This window comes from Giraffa tippelskirchi, chromosome 6 (assembly GCF_054371585.1).
Source record: "Giraffa tippelskirchi isolate mGirTip1 chromosome 6, T2T-mGirTip1v1.2.pri, whole genome shotgun sequence".
In the NCBI taxonomy this organism is placed as follows: Eukaryota; Metazoa; Chordata; class Mammalia; order Artiodactyla; family Giraffidae; genus Giraffa; species Giraffa tippelskirchi.
In genome coordinates, this window is record NC_137280.1 from 6,683,265 (window position 1) to 6,699,835 (window position 16,571).

General features: G+C 36.8%; 1 protein-coding gene across 2 annotated transcripts in view; it reads right to left on the reverse strand.

Moving 5' to 3' along the window:
• Positions 1–16,571, reverse strand: part of MMP16 (matrix metallopeptidase 16) — a 351,178-nt gene that overhangs the window by 21,200 nt on the left and 313,407 nt on the right. The gene's annotated exons all lie outside the window — the stretch shown is intronic.

The window sequence follows — 16,571 nt, forward strand, 5'->3', positions numbered from 1 at the left end:
TGTAATTTTTGACCATCCAAACTTCACACAGATATTAGGTGTATAAGTCCAAGTCTGCTGGTGAAAGCCTTAGCTCTTAGCCACTGTATCATCCCATCTCCCAGCCTTGTGCCTAAAGAGGAATGCTTTTATTTTATAGCTTGTATTATTCCAAAATCTCCCTCCTCGTTTCCCTGCTTCTAGTCTGCTTTTCTTTTATCTATCTTCTACAAGGTCTTTCTGGAATGTTGCCTTCTATATCTTCCTGGAATGTATACCTAATTTTATCTCTCTTTTGTTCACGTTTTTCAGAGGTTTCCCATTGCATTTGAGATAAACCCAAAGCCAACTATAAGTCATTTCAAGATTCTTCTTAATATGGGTCCCTTATTATGCATTACATTACATTCTGCTTGGCTCCCTTTCCAGAAAGCTGGTATGACTCTTTCAAGACTAAGCTTGACATCATTTGGTGGGCCTCTTACTTTGCCAGAGCACTCAGCCTTCACTTCTATAATCTTACTTAGTGTTCTGTACTTCAATGAATCACAAGCCTGCCACCTATTCTAGGCTGTGAATAACTTGAGGACAAACAGATCCAATACCATTTTCCTGCAGCACTTTGTATATAATGCCTGGAAAGTAGTAGGTGCTTAATAAATGGTTATTGATTGAAATAATCATGTTTAATATTATACACATATTGAATACAATATCTAAAATCTTATATAAAGGGATAATAATGATTACATAAATAATATCTTGGGCTTTAGTCTTGACTCTTACTGACAGAATAAGAAAAATTAATTGTATAACTATCAAAAAGTCTGAGAAACGTTAAAAGCATGACTCAGTACTATGTTGGAGGACCATTTAAATGATTATATTTAACTGTTTGCTGGGAAATATTATCATAAACATATACACCTCTCCTGATCCATTGTTTAATCTGAATACTTTATTTAAAAAAAAACAAAAACACACACATCCCAAAGCCCAGGTCACTTCCTTGCCAGAGTTAGTGAGACAGAAAATCCACAGAGCTGTTTTCCAGTTTGTTTTATATTTTAGCCATATGTCTATGGCATGTAAAATAGAAAGCCTTACAATAATAGAAGAAAGAGAATGAAAATCCTTTTCCTTACCTCAATGACTTATGGAATCCGTTCCTGTCATCTCACCTTTAATTAGGGAAGAGTATATGGTTTCAATGCCTCCCATGTGAGCTACACAGAGTAAAACGTTTACCAGCTAGGCTCTGTGGGTTATTTTCTTTCCGGTAGAAGCACTCTAGGATGCTTTAGAGCACTTCCTTTTGCTGTCCCTAACCTCTACGCTTTCCATGAAATCTCTTCACACTCTTTCCAGGCCTTCTGGTGATGCTGCTAGGTTCAAGGATATCCAGATGTCCTGGTGATTGCAGTATGAGAAAATGTTCCCAAAAATGCAGCTTATGTGTTGTCCAGTATGAGTTAAACATTTAATTATCCAAGTGCTTATTAAGGAAATACAATTGCATGATTTATTTTGTATCTTGATGAGGCAAGATTTGAACAAAATTGAAATGACTTTCTTCCTATTTTTCAGATTTTGAGTAAGTATGAGAGATTTATATTCAACTATTTTTTTTTTAACAGGAGAAGAGAATATTTAAACTACCTTAGAACCAGATGGTCTGGTTCTGTAGGAAAATATTGCCTGTTTGGAAAAAAGAAGGCATTTACTGGATTTCGTGTGAGGGTGATTTCTGGAGCAAGTGGAAAAAACTGGTCCTTACTGACATTGTACTTGGCAGGATGCAGAGGAAAATATCAACAAGTCTGAATTAAAGACAGAGAAGCTTTATAAATAAAATGGATAACCTCAAAGAATGTTTGGAGCCTGAGGCTACTTTATAGAACACCTATTCCAATAGTTTTTCAATGAGATTCACCCAGTGGTCAGTCCATCCATCCATTCATACATCCATCCATGCATCTAGCCATCCAGCCAATGTCTGCTTGTTAAAAGCCTATTATAGCCAGTTACTGAACTAGGAGGTGCGGATACAAAAATATAGGAAATAACACTAGGCTCTTGCTTCTCTGGAGCTGAGGGACAAGCCCAAGAAACAAACACTAAGCAAATAACACCATCATGCATTTTTAAATCATATGCTTGTTCCTACAAGAAAAAGCAGTGTCTAATTACTTTAAAAGATTTTTATTAGAAGGACAGTGCCAACTCAGGAGGCTGAGACTCTTACCTGCTTTCCTAACACCCTTTAACTGAGTAAGCCCCTGTTAATGAGAGGTGGGCACTATATTTTTCACATACACTGGGTCAAAAGAAATGGTTGAGAATTCAGCCCAACACATTTATTTTATAAGTCAAAAAGTGCTCTGCTTAAAATCACACAACCAATTGCTAATAGATTAGTACTTCAATCCATGTCTCTTAATTCAGTGCTTAATTTACTAGTGCAAATTGACTTTCAAAACAGAATATGTTTACACTCTGTCTGGCTTTCAGAATTTCTGATGATTTCACGCTTCCTTCCCCCTTTATCAGTTAATCACTCTGCATTTATTATTGGAAGTGTTTATTAATTAATCCACTGTATTATGCTCATGCCTTGCTCACTGTATCCTCAGTACTTAGATACTCTTTCTAAACTATTAATTTTTAAAAGAATTGTATTTTTGTCTCCTCAGAGTCTACAAAACTCTATCTATATGTTTATAGTTTGTATCTTCTATTACAACAGTGGTCAGTACACTAGAGCCACCTGAAGCTGTCTCTTTATGTAAATAAAATTTTATCTAAACACAGAAACACTAAGTCATTAACAAACTATCTGATCTGTTCTTACCCTACAATGATAGCATTTAGTAACTATGACAGAGCCCATATGATCTACAAGGCCAAAAGTGTTTACTATGTGACCTTTTACAGAAGAGATTAGAGCATAAATTTCATACTGGCTGGCTTTTCTTCATACAAATAAGCCTGTACTTGGATTACCCAACAATTATGCTTATTTTTGGCTGATTACGGTTCAACATTGATATATTCTTTGAGAACACTATACTTTTAAAATTATCATAAATAATACATTCTTTATTAGACTCTGTGTGACTCACTGTAACTTAGTGAAACATTCAGTAGCTTTGAAATCAGATAGAACTAGGGGACGATTGTTCTACCAGTTATCAGCTGTGATATCTTGGGCAAGTCATTGAATCTGAGCCTTCCTTTCCTAACTGATACATAAAATACTGACACCTCTCATTCAGAGATCTGGAAACAATGATAGATCAAATGTATAATATACCCACACTCATAGCACCCAATAAATGGTACTTATTATATAACACAATGTTTTGCTGAACAAATTTGTTTTCTACTTACTCAAATAAATAATGTCAATAATCAATGAATACTGATTGATGTCAGTGCCTAATTATTTGAATTAAGTTTTAATTTCTATATTGTTTATAGGTAGGTTATTCAAGAAATTTGAATAAATGCTGGAGGTCATGTGTTACCAGCATGTATTATCAAGTAATCAGAGAATTTTGCATACTCAAGCAAATGAGGCAGAGGGTGAGGTTTGTGGCTTAGGCCTGCCTTGAAGAAAGCAGCGGCCATTCAGCTGAATACCTCTGGATCGGACAGCTGGGCCAAGCAGTCAGCTGAGAGCCTTTGATCAGGTAACGCTCTCTTGGCAGCTTCCAGGCAATGCCTTAGCACTCAAGCAGGCACTAAATTCTGGCCATTTTTGCCCTACGGGGACCTCTCCAGTGGGCAAGTTTTGCTTGGAGCTGCTTATTGGGTTTGCCAAGACTCTGCCAGTTCTGTCTACTCCCCCTTGAACAGGTTTACCTCCCTCCCTTTGAGTGTTGGCTTCCCAGGGAACTCAAACTCAAACACAGTAAAGAAAAGGGTGTGACAGACATGTTTGAAAATGAGGAACATTTAGACACACAAACACTTAAAGATGAAAAATATTGCAGTTGGAAGTAAAAATGAAAACAGCCGTAAGAAAAGCATACCATATACGGTGATCCTACATGCAGGGCAGCAAAGCAGACACAGATGTAAAGAACAGAATTTTGGACTCTGTGGGAGAAGGTGAGGGTGGCATGATTTGAGAGATTAGCATTGAAACACGTACATTACCATACGTAAAACAGATGACCAGTGCAAGTTCCATGCATGAAGCAGGGCACCCAAAGTTGGTGCTCTGGGACAACCTAGAGGGATGGGGTTGGGAGGGAGGTGAGTGGGGGGTTCAGGCGGGGACACTTGTATACCTATGGCTGATTCATGTCAATGTATGGGAAAAAGCCATCACAATATTGTAAAGCAATTATCCTCCAATTAAAATAAATTAATGAAAAAAAAGAAAAGCATACCATAGACTTTTGAAGAATTATAAATTAGTAGAGCAAAAATATCACAGGAGATTTTCAAATATTAAACATTTAGCCCCTTGCTTCATATCAATATAAAATATAAACATTAATATTAAAATTCACTATTTTAAATATTTTAATTTAAAAAATAGCACAGTTTACATGTTATAAATCTATTATTGTGTACACCAGGACCACTGAATGCAAACTTTCCTAATCTAGTATAACTTTTTAAGCATCAATTTTCCATTATTTCCCATAGAGAAATAAATAATCTTTTGAATGAAAGAATTTTCATTCCTTTTGAAATGAAATTGTCAAAAAGGATAGTAAGTTCTGCTTAAAGGTTATTGATTGATAACGAGACAACTTTTGAGACAACTATTGAACCACTTAATTTTGATTACTTCTGATTTGGACAACGCCAAAGGTGTTTTTTAAATTTATGTCTGACTCTCGAAGGACATTGCACCAGTTCAGTTTGTAACATAGATTTTTGATATTATCAACTCATAACCATTCAGTCTGAATGTGACTAATAATTGAGAATATAAACATCTGGCTTGATCATCCTTACAAAACATTACTCTACTATACTGGATATTAGTGATATTAGGATAGCTGACTGGCACAAAGTGTGTAGTAAGTTAAGTTGTTGGAGCAAAGCATATTAGTTCACTGAGATGTGATATATTTTCTATTTCTAGGGCTTTCTCATGAAATTAACCAATTTTTGAAGATACATAAAAGAGAATGATTCAGTTTAACAGCTGTCAAGTCAAGGGATAAGGGGTTCTGTTCAGACATCACTATTCTAAAAAAAGTTGGCTGAAAGCTCAACATTCAGAAAACTAAGATCATGGCATCTGGTCTCATCACTTCATGGCAAATAGATGGGGAAACAGTGGAAACAGTGGCTGACTTTATTTTTTTGGGCTCCAAAATCACTGTAGATGGTGAGTGTAGCCATGAAATTAAAAGACGCTTACTCCTTGGAAGGAAGTTTATGGCCAACCTAGATAGCATATTTAAAAGCAGAGACATTACTTTGCCAACAAAGTCCATCTAGTCAAGGATATGGTTTTTCCAGTAGTCATGTGTGGATATGAGAGTTGGACTATAAAGAAAGCTGAGCGCCGAAGAATTGATGCTTTTGAACTGTGGTGGAGAAGGCTCTTGAGAGTCCCTTGGACTGCAAGGAGATCCAACCAATCCATCCTAAAGGAGATCAGTCCTGGGTGTTCATTGGAAGGACTGATGTTGAAGCTGAAACTCCAATACTTCGGCCATCTGACGTGAAGAGCTAATTCATTTGAAAAGACCCTGATGCAGGCAAAGATTGAAGGAGAGAGGAGAAGGGGACGACAGAGGATGAGATGGTTGGATGGCATCACCGACTCAGTGGACATGAGTCTGAGTAAACTCTGGGAGTTGGTGATGGACAGGGAGGCCTGGTGTGCTGCGGTTAATGGGGTTGCAAAGAGTCGGACACGGCTGAGCTACTGAACTGAACTGATTCTAAACAGTGCTGGGAATACCATGTGACAGTCACACGTATCAAACCATGAGACTAGCTACACTGAGCAGAAGGGCCTGTAGTTTATATATTCAGCTTTTGTTACTGTTGTTCAGTCACTTAGTCGTGTCTGACTCTGTGACTCCACAGACTACAACCGGCCAGCCTCCCCTGTCCTTCACTATTTCCCAGAGCTTGCTTAAACTCATGTTCATTGACTTGGTGATGCCATCCAACCATCTCATCCTCTGTCGTCCCCTTCTCCTCCTGCCTTCAATCTTTCCCAGCATCAGGGTCTTTTCCAGTGAGTCAGCTCTTTGCATCAGGTGGCCAAAGTATTGGAGCTTCAGCTTCTGCATCAGCCCTTCCAATGAACATTCAGGGTTCATTTCCCTGAAGAGTGACTGGTTTGATCTCCTTGTAGTCCAACAAACTTTCAAGAATCTTCTTCAGCACACAATTCAGAAGATCAGTTCTTCAGTGCTCAGTCTTCCTTATGGTCCAACTCTCACATCTGTACATGATTACTGGAAAAACCATAGCTTTGACTACAGGGACTTTTGTCAGCAAAGTGATGTCCCTAATTTTTAATACACTGTCTAGGTTTGCCATAGCTTTCTTTTCAAGGAACAAGTGTCTTTTAATTTCATGGTTGCAGTCACCATCCACAGTGATCTTGGAGCCCAAAAATATAAAATCTGTCACTGCTTCCACTTTTCCCCCTCTATTTGCCATGAAGTCATAGGTCTAGACTCCATGATCTAAGTTTTTTTGATGATTTAAGTTTTTTCTTTCATTTCAAGCCAGCTTTTTCACTTTCCTCTTTCACCCTCATCAAGAGGCTCTTTAGTTCTTCACTTTCTGCCAACAGATATCATCTGCACATCTGAGGTGGTTGATATTTCTCCCAGTAATCTGTTTTTTTTTTTAATTTACTTATTTTTATTTGAAGGATAATTGCTACATAATATTGTGCTGGCTTCCGCCATACATCAGCATGAATAAGCCATAGGCACACATATGTCCCCTGTCTCTTGACCCTCCCTCCCACCCCTTCCCACCTCTCTAGGTTGTTACAGAGCCCTGGTCTGAGTCCCTCAGGCACACACCAGATCCCCACTGGCTATACCCATTTTACACATGGCAGTGTCCATGTTTCCATGCTATTCTCTCCATTCGTACCACCCTCTCCTTCCTCCCCGCCCATGTTGATAAATCTGTTCTCTATGTTTGTGTCTCCATTGCTGCTCTGAAAATAGGTTCATCAGTATCATCTTTCTAGATTCCATATATATGCATTAATACACGGTATTTGTTTTCCTCTTTCTGACTCACTTCACTCTGTATAATAGGCTCTAGGTTGATCCACCTCATCACAACTGAATCAAATATGTTCCTTTATGTGGCTGAGTAATACTCCATTTTATGTATGTGCCACAACTTTATCCATTCATCTGTCAATAAGACATCTAGGCTGCTTCCATGTCCTAGCTATTGTAAATAGTATAGCTTTGAACATTGGGGTACATGTGTCTTTTCCAATTTTGATTTCTTCAGAGTATATGCTTAGTAGTGGGATTGACGTGTCATATGGTATTTTTATTTCTAGTTTTTTAAGGAATCCTTATACTGTCTTCCATAGTGGCTGTATCAATTTACATTCCTGTTTCTCCACACCCTCTCCAGCATTTATTGTTTGTAGGTTTTTTGACGATGACCATTCTGCCCGGTATGAAATGATATTTCACTGTAGCTATAATTTGCATTTCTCTAATAACAAGTGATATTGAGCATCTTTTCATGTGTTTTTAAGCCATCTGTATGTCTCTTTTGGAGAAATGTCTGTTTAGGTCTTTGCCCACTTTTTGATTTTTTTTTTCTGGTATTATGTTGTATGAGTTGCTTATATAGTTTGGAAATTAACCCTTCATTAGTTGTTTCATTTGCTATTATTTCCCCTCCTTCTGAGGGTTGTCCTTTCACCTTGCTTATAATTTCCTTTGCTGTGCAAAAGCTTTTAAGTTTAGTTAGGCCCCACTTGTTTATGTCTGGTTTTATTTCCATTTCTCTGAAAGGTGGGTCATAGAGGATCTTGCCGTGATTTATATCATACAGTGTTCTGCCTATGTTTTCCTCTAAGAGTTTTAAAGTTTCTGGTCTTATGTTTAGGTCTTTAATCCACTATAAGTTTATCTTTGGTATGGTGTTCGGAAGTATTCTTATTTCATTATTTCACATGTAGCTGTCCAGTTCTGCCAGCATCACTTATTGAAGAGACTGTCTTTTCCCCATTGTATATTCTTGCTTCTTTTGTCAAAGATAAGTTGCCATAGACACATGGGTTTATCTCTAGGTTTTCTATCATGTTCCATTGGTCTTTATTTCTGCTTTTGTGCCTCCAGAAATCTTGATTCCAGCTTGTGATTCATCCAGCCTGGAATTTTGCATGATATAGTCTGCATATAATTCAAATAAACAGGATGACAATATACAGCCTTGACGGTACTCCTTTCCCAATTTGGAACCAGTCCATTGTTCCATGTCTGGTTCTAACTGCTGCTTCTTGACCTGTATACACTTTGCTCAGAAGACAGTTAAGGTGGTCTGGTATTCCCATTTTTTAAGAATTTTCCACAGTTTGTTTTGATTCACACAGTTAGACACTTCAGTATAGTCAATGAAGCAGAAGCAGATGTTTTCCTGGAGTTCCCTTGCATTCTCTGTGATCCAGGAGGAATCGCCTTATTTTCTCTGTGATCCAGGCAGAATCTCCTTGTTTTCTCTATGATCTATCGAATGTTGCCAATTTGATCTTTGTTTCCTCTGCCTTTTCTAAACCCAGCTGTACTGGAAGTTCTCAGATCACTAACTGCTAAAGCCTAGCTTGAAGGATTTGAGCATAACCTTAGTAGCATGTGAAATGAGCACATCTGTATGGTAGCTTGAGCATTCTTTGACATTGCTCTTCTTTGGGATTGGAATGAAAACTGACATTTTCTAGCCTTACACTCAACTATATGCAGCTACACTGAGTAGCATGTTGACCAGTGAAGGGAGATATTAAGAACTGGCTTCTAAGAAAAAATTAAAACTATGTACGTGAGGCTGAAAAGAAAATTCCTTAATATATTAATATTTATATACATACTTATACCTTGCTTCACTATGAAAAAATGTGATAAAATGATAAAATATAAATAGAAAATAAAAATAAGACTAAAGAAATTAGAATAGAGAGAAAAATAGAACAGAGATAATATAAAATAACAAAGATGAAATTATTCATAATGTTGGCATCAATATATTTTACATAGTCATTTCTAATAGAAACACTTATTGGAAAATACATTATAATCATTGTAAATTGGTGTTATATAAAGTTTTAAATATGATATCTGTAGTAAATGGATTAATTCTATATTAATATTTACTTAATTTTTCATGTTGCTCTTCTCAGTAGCACAAGAACCTTAACCAAGAAGACAGGTTGCTGGGGAATAAGGCATCTGTGCCATCAGGGACAGACCGCTTGATTATCATTGGGTTTAAGTAAGTGACTGAATCATAAAAGCAAATTTGGATGCTCATAATTAATATGCTATGGAACAATGAAGGAATAAAATTTTACCACCCATGGTCACCAATATTTTTAAATGAGTGAAATATTTGCTGAAACTATTCCAACATACACTCAGGCAACAAGCAATAAACAGCACGTTTGCAACAAATAATTTAAGCTTCAATATATGTATATCCAATGTATGTATATATTGGATATGTCAACATATCCAATGTATGTATACAATCAAAATAATGAAAATATTCATCATCCTGAATGTTTTCTCATGCCCCTCTCTATTTGTTACTGTCCAAATCTATCTCATTTTTCCTCAGGCACCCACTGAGGTACTTACTATCACCAGAGATTAGTTTGCACTTATTAGAATTTTATGTTAATGTAACAGTACAACATGTATGCTCTTTGTTTGAATTTTTAAACTCAGCATAATTTTTTGAGCTTCATTCATTTATAGTATGAATCTATACTTCATCCTTTATTATTGCTGAGAAGTATTCTGTTATATAGATATAGCATAGTTTATCCATTCACCTATTTAGGATATATGAATAGTTTCCAGTTTTTATCACAAATATGTCTGCTTTGAGTATTTGTGTATATGTTTTTGCACAAATGTTTCCATTTATCTTGGGAAAGTTTCTGATTGCAATGGTATGTATATACTTGACTTTTAAAGGAACTGTCAACTTGGCATGGTTACTTTGGCCTGGTCAGTCTTTTTAAATTTAGTCATTGTAACAAATATGTATCTCATAGAGGTTTTAATTTATATTTCCCTAATGACTAGTATTGCTTAGCATCTTTTCATGTGCTTTCTTGGCATCCATATATCACGCTTGTTAAAATTTCTGTTCAAATCCTTTGCTCACTTCTGAGTGGCTTGTTTTCTTTTTATTGAATTGTGAGAATTCCTTACATGTGCTGGATACAAATCTTTCATAATATATGTGGTTTTCAAATATTGTCTCCTCACTGATGGCATGCCTTTTTATACTCTTGGTGTCACTGAAGAGTCAATTCATGTCAATGTATGGCAAAAACTACTACAATATTGTAAAGTAATTAGCCCCCAACTAAAATAAATAAAAAAATAAAAATAAAAAATAAAAACAAAAACTCTTCTCTTAAAAAAAAAATGTTGATGTTGTCCAATTTACCATTTTCTTTTATGAATTGTGATTTTGGCATCAAATATGAGAAATTTTGGCTTAAGTCAAAGTCATGTATATTTTAATCCTGTTTTTTTTTCCTAGTTGTTTTATAGTTATATGTCTCACATTTAGGTTTGAACCACTTAGAAATCATTTTTACATATGGCACAAGGTGTGGATTAGAGTTTTTTTTTTTGCATGTGAACATCCCATGCTTTCAGCACCATTTGTTGAAAAATTATGTTTTCCCCACTAAATTTCGTTTGTACTATTGTAAGAAATTACTTGTACATATATATTTTTAGTTTATTTCTGGATTCTCTATATTATATACATATATACTCTAATAAATATATATAATTTATTCTATTATATATATATATATTTCTATTTCTATTTACACCAATGTCATGCTCTTTTGACTTTAAAGTAAGACTTGAGGGCATACCCTGGCAATCCAGTGGTTAGGAATCCAATAAATTTGGCAGGATTCAACTTCTCAAACCCATGAATAAGGCATATTTGTCCATTTATTTTATCCATCTTTAGTTTCATTTAGCAATTTTTTTTGTAGTTTTCAGTGTATAGGCGATCCAGATGTTATTTGGCTTTATCCCTAAATATTTGGTATTTTGATGTCTTTGTAATTTGCCTCTGTAATTTTTTAAAAACTTCTATTATTTATTATTGTTTGCTAGTATGTGATGGGAGACAATTCTCTGTAGGTCACTTGCTTCTCAGCACATCTCATGAGCAGAGGCACTGATAACGTCTTTGTCTTGGCCTTTATTTCCAAAGATGTTAGTATATCAACAATCTTGGGTTATAAAGAAAGAATCTCCCTCCATAGTAAAGGGAGAATTTGCTTACTTTTCAATAAAATAAATGAAATGCCTTCTTCTGGGGAAAATTTGGGCAGTTTATAGCTTATTATAAAACATTTACGTTTGCTAAGCGTGGGGTTCCTCTCCTTCACATATCTGATTACAAGTATTTCAGTGGGCCAATTTCACACCACCCTTTGAGAACTGGGGCTCAGGAGACTCATATAAATGGCTACTTCTTTTGATCCTCTCTTTTTCTCTGAGTCAGGAGTTTCATATCTTCGGCCAACATTCATGAAAGTGTGGTAGGCTAACTTGTTAGGTTAGGGTAAAATCTCAGACTCTTCACAGTCTTGAAAACATATAGAAATACAATTAATTTTTGCATGATAGTCTTATATCTTGCAATCTTGCTAAACTCACTGATCAATTATAGATAAATGGCTGATGGCATCCAATTTTCAACACAGACAATCACATTGTCTATGAATACTGTTTTACTTCATGTTTATTACGCTAGATAAAACATCCAGTACAATGTTGAATGGAGCTTCCCAGGTGGCACAGTGGTAAAGAATCTGTCTGCCAATGCTGGAAATGCAGGAGATGTGGGTTCGATCCCTAGGTCGGGAAGATCCTCTGGAGTAGGAAATACTAACCCATTTCAGTTTTCTTGCCTGGAAATTCCATGGACAGAGGTACCTGGTGGGCTGTAGTCTGTGGCATCACAGAGAGTCAGACATGACTGAGCACGCAAGCATGAAATATTGAATAGCATTGGTAAGTGTGGATACATTTGTCTTATTCCTGATCTTATGGGGAAAGTCAGACACTGTGAATTTTTCCTGATTATGTGGATATTTTTATATCCCTATAATTATTCTTGACCTTAGTTTTAGGACTGTTACTTCAAAACAATTTGATTAATTCAGGTGTTTTAAGATTTGTTAGGGAGGAGTGAAACAGTGCTCCTTCTAGGATAAATACTCCCCACTACTGAGGCGAGACTCTGTTCAGTTCTCCGTTCCGTGTACATGGACAACCTGTGGCTGGTGGCAGCAAGTACTTACGTTAGCCCTACGTAAGTGTCAGGCTTTGTTCCTTTTATATCCATCGCATGATTCTTTCTCTAGACTTCAGCTGCATGCTTACACACATATATGGACCAATTCTGTCTCTCATACCTTAGGAGTTTCTGCTGCCAAACTCCGCATCTTCAGTCTGTACAGCTCTTTCCTCTGCATTACTTTGTCTTGTTAACTGTAGGCACCTTGTACTCCTTGACTCTCAGCTCTGTCTCCTCAACTGAGAGCATCTTTTCAGCTCTATCTGGATTCTTAGATGTTAGTCCATGGCCTAGAATTCTTTCAAGACAGGAAACTGGGAAAATTTCTGGGCTTACTTCTCCTTGTTTTTAACTCTCAAGATTCACTACCTTTCTTGATGTCCAATGTCATGAAAATTATTGTTTTATATACTTTGTCCAATTTTTAGTGGTTTTAAGTGGAAGGTCAAATCTAATCCCTGTTGTTACATATTAGCTGGAAGCAAAGACAACCCTTATACTATCTTCACATATCAAAAAGCAATAAAATTCTATTAAGAATATAAAATTGACCACATCTATAGATGTTTTTATAACTGTGTACTGACAACTTCCACTGCATAAGGCAGGAGATGCAGGGTGGATCCCTGGGTTGGGAAGACCCCCTGGAGGTGGAAATGGTAACTTACTTCAGCATTCTTGCCTGAAAAATCCCATGGACAGAGGACCCTGGTGGGCTACCGTCTATAGGGTTGCAAAGAGTCCGTCACTGAGCACGCATGCACGTAGCACATATCAGAAGAGAAAAACACAAAAGGAAAAACAAGGAGAAAGAAAGAAAGAGGGCCAAGAAAAGAACAACTTGGAGAAGAATAATGCTTAAATACATTAGTAACAGTTATCCAGGATGACTGGTATAGGCTGAGACCAACTTGTATAGAGCTGTGAATACAAACCCAGTTAGGACTTGCGTTTTATACTTCATCCATTCAATAATTATTTGTTTAGTGTTTACTACATTCCAGACATTGATCAGAACAGCATTCGACAAACTAGGACAAGCATCCTCTTTTTGTACAGCCCACGATCTAAGAAGAGTATTTACATTATTTGAAGGTTGAAAAAAATATAAAAGTATATGTAATAGAGATGGTACAGGCTTCAAAAGCTAAAATATTTGCTATTTGGTCATTACAGAGAAAAGTTTATCAACTCCTGGTTTGAAGTATTTGAGACAACAGTATTAAAATGAAAAAATATAATAATAAAAGAACTAGAGATCTGGACCTTATGAGCCGATATTCCAGTGAGAAGGATACAGATGAGAAAGATAAGAAAGGGGGTGGTGTGTCACCCAAAGCTCAGAGTTCTGGGACTCTTAATTCTTGTGACAAAATGAGATAGATACCAGGAAAAGGAATAGTCTTATTGGAAGCAACCAGAGCTTCTGGCTCCCTCTGGATAAGCAATGGCATTTGGAATAAAGCAGCTGCATGTTCACAACTTTATTTGGAGGTAACGTGAGAAGGAAGCATCATAGCAGGGTCCTTGGAGTGGCAAAGTTTTAAGATTAGACATTTCTTTATGCTGACAGTATATCAAGAGACATCACTGACAAGCTAAACATTCAAAAGTACATATGTGACAAGAGACAGAGTTGTTCCTGTTGTTAGCATCTCAACATAAGAAACACCATACTGAGTCAAATCAGTATTTAACCGTATCACTTTTATTAAAATGTTTGTTGAGCACCTACTATGCACCCAACACTGCTCTGGGCACTGAAAACACAGTGGTGTGCAAGAAAATAGAAACCAGTTCCATCTGTCATGAAATTTACATTTGAATGCTACAGGTAATTTCACATTTTTGCAAGGGCTGGTGCAAGCTGGAAGATACTGCTTTAAATGGAGTGGACAGAGAGTGCACTCTGAAGAGATCCCTTTTATGCCAGCTGTTGAAAGATGAAAAGGAGCTAGCCATTCCAGAATGAGGGAGTGAGGAGAGGCAACATGGATAAAAAGTGAGAAGGCCCTGCGGCAATAAAGAACTGAAGGGACACTGATTGAGGACTGTGGCAGTTTCTCCTCAGGCAATTTTGTCAGAGAGCACTATTGATCCTGGGATGAGATAGGACCCCCTGGGACAGCCCTCCAGCCGTAGGCTACCTAGGGCTTCTTCTTCCCTTTTTTTTTTTTTTTTGCTGCTATCACACACAGAACCAAAGAAAAGTGTAGGGGAGGATAACTTTTCTCCAAATATCATGGCTCTAAGGTTCACACCCTTCAGATGTATCTTTACTTTGTCTGCAATGGTACAGTACATGTCTACTTCCTTTATACACTTATTACAGAGAGCAGGAGGACAATAATATTAATAGTAATCATAGCACCAGCAGCAATAGTTGGCATTTATTATGGGCTTACTTGTACCAAGCACTTCCCATGTACTCTTAATTTAGTCTTCAATTCTGAGATGGGGAACACTAGTACCACCATTTTCCAGGTGGAGAAACTGAGGCACAAGGACTTGAGTAGCTGTATAGTTCATACAGCTGCTGCTGCTGCTGCTAAGTCGCGTCAGTCGTGTCCAATTCTGTGCGAGCCATAGACGGCAGCCCACTAGGCTCCCCCGTCCCTGGGATTCTCCAGGCAAGAACACTGGAGTGGGTTGCCATTTCCTTCTCCAATACATGAAAGTGAAAAGTGAAAGTGAAGTTGCTTAGTCGTGTCCGACTCTCAGCGACCCCATGGACTGCAGCCCACCAGGCTCCTCCATCCATGGGATTTTCCAGGCAAAAGTACTGGAGTGGGGTGCCATCGACTTCTCCGTTCATACAGCTAGTAAGTGCTCAAAATTAGCAATATGACTTCAGGACCATGGTATTCTTATAATTAATATACTCTATCCCCTCTTTCTCAGGTTATAATTTTTAAAGATAAAATAAATTCTGAGTATACATCTTGATTTTATATGGGTGGTTTGGACTTCACTTAAAATATGACAAGTATCTTGCAAATCCTGCATTTTCATTACTCTCATCACCACTACAAATTCTTCTAGTTTGGTCCTGAGAATAATTGTTTTATTTGGTTAAGATTCCTTTTTCTTTTCCCTCAATCTCAATCTTTATTTAATCTTATTCTCAGTCCTTTAGACTCTTAAGTAATCCATTCAGTCACATTCATTCTGTATTCCTTTTCCTCAAGTCAGCTCAAACTTGTTCTCTTCACAGTTCTTTTAATGCTTCAACTCAGTCAGTCTCTTTTCCCTGGGCCCCCTGCCCCCAACAGACTTAAGATCTTAAGATTTATTGTTTTGAATATTTGCAAAAGAATTTGCCCACAGTGCGGGAGACCTGGGTTCAATCCTTGGGTTGGGAAGATCCCCTGGAGGAGAGCATGGTAACCCACTCCCATTCTTGCCTGGAAAATCCCCATGGACAGAGGAGCCTGGTGGGTTACAGTCCATGGGGTCACAAATAGTAGGACATGACTGAGCGACTCAGCACAGCACAACTTTAGAAGATGGGAGGACCAGTCACTTGACTTCAATTCAGTTTAATTTAATTCAAATAATCTCACTTTTGCATGCTAGACATTAGTATTTATGCAATTGAAATTTGTCACTCAGATAAATAACAATAAATTTTATTGGGTAAAATGATCGGGTGACTTTTTTCTACTCATAAGTTTTCTTTATCTTTATGAGTAATTTCTTAGTTTATTGAAAACTATTTAACATAAATTGACTAAATCAAGTAAAGAGATTAAGTTGACTAAATTACATTGAAGAGATTATAAATGAAAATAAGTGAAACAAATTTCATTGTGCAAAAACAGCAAGCAACCCCAACTACTCTTAAAAAAAACCCAAATCCTTAGTTGGTAGAAAAATTACTTTTAATTTATTAATTTATTTGTGTATTTATTTATCTGGTGCCTTTAGGCCAAATCTAAAAATTCTAAGTGATCACAGTGCCTCCTAAATTTGACTTACAAAGGTGGATATTGTATGAGAAAACATAAAGCAGAGAATTAAAAATTATCTTTGATCTTGCTTCATTTATATTTGTAGCT